At 37.8% G+C, this 4055-nt stretch overlaps 1 protein-coding gene across 4 annotated transcripts in view; it reads right to left on the bottom strand.

The window, feature by feature from the left end:
* Positions 1-1206: 1206 nt before the first annotated feature.
* Positions 1207-4055, bottom strand: part of ATAD2B (ATPase family AAA domain containing 2B) — a 61538-nt gene continuing 58689 nt past the window's right edge. For all 4 annotated transcript variants that reach the window (XM_083431427.1, XM_083431426.1, XM_083431429.1 and 1 more), the window contains exon 28: positions 1207-4047. The gene's annotated coding sequence lies outside the window, so the exon portion shown is untranslated. The remainder of the gene's footprint in view (positions 4048-4055) is intronic.

Genomic DNA, 4055 nt, shown 5'->3' with positions numbered 1-4055 from the left:
AACTGATCCTTTGGAAAGGAAAAAGGCAACAAATCCCCCCTTTGCTGATCCTGGGAAAAAGTCCTCCAGCCACACAACTCTTCCACAACACCATTTTAATATGTTACACTGTAAAGTGAGTGTCTCATGCAAGTATGAGTTAAACCACCTCCAAATATCTCTGTCACAACTGATGGTGGAGAGTAAACTCCCTAAATATGTTTTGAAGCCAGGCAATGTAGTCACATAAAGCTCCAAAGAAGTCCATGCCAGCTCATCCACTTTCCAGAAGGTAAGTTTTCTGACCTGCTTCCAGATCAGGGAACTCAAAGTCCTTGCTCAGTAAAGTTCAGCTGTTACTCAAATAAATGCTATAACTACATAGCTAGAAATCTGTCTAGTGCAACTAATGGCCATTACAATGTTGCATTCACACAGCTCAACCAAAAAGTAAGGAGGGGAAAGTCAGTGTATGAATAGTAAAGCCGCCATTATCTGAACTGTGTGCATCCTTTATGAGGCCACATGCCAATGTAAGTCATACACAAAGAAGCATTTCTCATACAATTGTTTGGAGCAACTACATTTATACCCTGTCCTTCCTCCGACTAGCTCCAGGTAGCATACATAATTCTCCCCCACACACCCAATTGTACCCTGTTGCTACGATATTCACTTTGTATGTGTACCACAATCTCCTAAGAGCAGAAACAAATTCAGAGCAAGGCACTTTGGCTGTACAGGTGGCACAAGATTTCTTTGGCAGAGATGAATGCCAGGGCAACATTTTCATCTGGAGTTTCTGCAGTCATCCAGCAGTCTTTTGTTCATGGAGTTATCTCCAGCTGTTAATACATAACGACATAGATCTAAAGAACTGCAAGACTAATTCCACAAGCCCAAGCAACACATTTCAAACAGCAAGCGAGCCCCAGTGACACATGTCTGCAACAAAGGGCATTTTCTAAACTTAAGAGGTTGAGAGGATAGATGGAAATTCAAAAGAAAAAGTATAACATTCCCATTAAGTGCATCCAAGCCCTTCAATATGCCTAAAGTCACACGCTGAATCTCGGCCAACTGGATTTTTCCACATTCTTGCGTTAAGTAAGAGCGGCCATTATCTTTCCAATAACAAATTATGCTGCCTAAACTGTTTAATCACAAGATAGGAGTCCTGCGATTAGCATTTCATTAAATGCAAGCAGTATCAAGAGAAACTCGGAATTTTTACTTGTCATCTTTATTCAAGTATTTCACAGCAGTTATATTACAAATTACAGTAAAATGTCCAAAATATCCAAAAGTTCAAAAAAAATTAAATAATTTACTTAACTAATGCAGAATGAAGTCAAGATGCAAAAAAAAAAAAAAAAGAGAGAGATCAAGTGAAACACAATCCTGAATACAACTTATAAGAGAATCCAAAATTTATCATAGCTGATGAAGTAAGCTTACTTAATCAAAAAGCCGACGCACATGAATGGAAGCAAACAACAATACATCCCCCACTGCCTAAGTAAACCAATGTACAATACAGAAAAGAAGCAGGTAGAAGGAGCCCAGATTCAAGCTTAAGGTGAATTTACACACAAAAAAGGGAGGGAGAAGTGATGACCAGCTGCAAGACCTGCCCTTCGGAATATCAAACGAAGCCAGAAATGACCCTCCAACTTAAAAAGTATGGTAAGACAAGGTATTAGAAAACCAAAACCAAAATAAAACCCTATAATAAATACATTGGCATATGAGAAAACTCAAGCAACAATACCAAGGACACAAAACATAAATTAATCACAGGTGAAATTCAAGCTTGCAAATACAATTAACTCCACAGCCATGTTCATCTTAAAGCAGTTCCATCATTACCCCCACAGAAATTTAACCTCCATCTGGCCCTAGGAAAAGGCCTTTGCACAGGAGTTCATTGGTAATATTCATAACAAGGAACAGGAATTGATTTGTACAGATTATTGCCAATTTTATGTGGCAAAATAATAGTAACAAAAATACAGAGAGTAAACAACTTGACAACATGGATAGATTAACAGGTTTAACTCTACAACCACTAAGCTATTAGTAAAGAAAAGCAATACATGTTTTAGTGTGGTTTTGGAGTCAAAAAGGGTGACTATATAATTTTAATGTTGCCCACTAACACATTTATATAAGCTAATTCTTCCGAAAAACCTAAACATTTAGGAAGCAGTCCTCACTTTCTTATCAACATTCAAAACTACTAAAGTTTTTTCTCTCTCTCTTCCCCTTAACTGACCAGTTGGAAGCATTTTCAATGTTGGATCTGAATTTAAGATACTCTTTTCAAATTATCTGACAACTATATTTAAAGGATTTAAACTTGTACAAATTTAGTAACCTGTTAAAAATGTATGTAGTCTCTCTTTTCACAAGTGCTGCTGCTACTTGAACGAAAGAACCTTTAAACTACAATATTTTTAAAAAATGCTGCAAGAACCTGAGACTTGCAAAAAAATAGCTTTACCAGAAACTTACTACAAAAAATCTGCTACATTTCATTTCATCAAATCTCAAAGTTTTGTAACAATTTCCATCAAAATACAAAATGCTAATGGTTTTGACGGCGGCAAAAATATCCTAGACGGGTGTCATGGCAATAAATACTAACTTAAAAGATGAAAAGTTCCCCACAATCAAATTTCTAAAATGAAAGAACTAGTTCAAGATGCTTTTCATTTTTAATCGCACTTTCCCACCAAAAATACAGCACTTCTACAGGAGTCGCGTTTAAAATAGTGTGACTAAAATGCACATTAGGAACGAAGACAAGTGGCGTTTGAGGGGGCCTGGAGAAGGCTTGGCTAAAATTAGGGTGCTTGCATGTACATTCTGACTGGGAAGGAGGGGGAAAACTTTGGATTACTGCAGTAGCCCAGGGCTAGAGTCTGGTTCAGAGCACAAGCATGCTACTATGAAGTGGTCTAGTGACAAAGTACCTTCACATCGGCACGTAAATGGTGGATTACAGCCTTCCGTAAACACCGGTGGTAAGTAAAATACAAAAAGCTGAGGTAGCTGAGTATCTCTGCAGTATCCAAGGCTGCCTTTCTTTACTTAAAGCAAACCTACTGGGTTTCGTATTTTGGAGAAGACACTCTTTCAGACTATATATATATATGATATATAAATGGATAACTACCTCTTATCAGCTCATAAATCCACCTGATCTCCTCCACGTTGCTCTAAAAGATCTGAGAGGGGCTTGTGGAGCACAGGGCCTTTTGCAACAGACTTCTCGACGCCTAAGAGTGTCTCTTAATTGCCAAAGAAGAAAATGTTTCAAACTGTTGTCACGTCATTCAGCTCTAGAGTTCTGCAGTCTTTACAGGGCATCCAGGGGTCCAAATCAAACAAAATGAGAGGCCGGTCAGTTGCTTTCTACTTAATACTGCTCCATATGGATTCTACTGAATGAGCCTGGCGTAATTCATTAAAAAAAAAGGCTAAAGGACTGAAGCGCAAAACTGCCGCTTCTCTGCCTATGGCCACCCAGCAAGTTACATTTCCAGATAATGAAGCCAGTCTTATACCTCCAAAATAATGGACGTTTAGAAAGAAAGAAACCTGTTTTTAAGAACTCTGAAGAAATAAAATGGAACATTAAAAAAATAAACTACAGCCACTTTGAATAATTACTGCAAAAGCCTCAGAGTGTAATTTGTTTGATAAACAAATATACTTGTGGAATAAATGCATCTTACCATTTTTAGATAACATGGTTATTTCCATAATTTAGGTTTCCAGAGAGCAACACAGACATGTTAAAACGTAATACTGGCTGCCATTTTGACCGTGTGGGAACCTGAAACTGTTCTTTGGGAACAGAGGCTTTTGAAAAGAACTTTCTAACTCTGTCATTGGCTACAATCCCAACCATTTTAATAGCCTTGTCCTCCTCCTCAACTGACTAAAAAGGCACATTGAAGGCAGCCTCCAGAGAGCCTCATCTTCACATTATTGTATACCAAAGTTAATTCATTTTTTCTAACCACAATTTTTTCTTTCACTGCCAGCTTTAAAAACAGGCTTCTGTCCAT

The sequence above is a fragment of the Podarcis tiliguerta genome (genome assembly GCF_965153285.1).
Source record: "Podarcis tiliguerta genome assembly, chromosome: 3".
NCBI lineage: Eukaryota > Metazoa > Chordata > Lepidosauria > Squamata > Lacertidae > Podarcis > Podarcis tiliguerta.
Note: the sequence above shows the minus strand (reverse complement) of the source record. Positions and strands in the feature narration are given on the sequence as shown.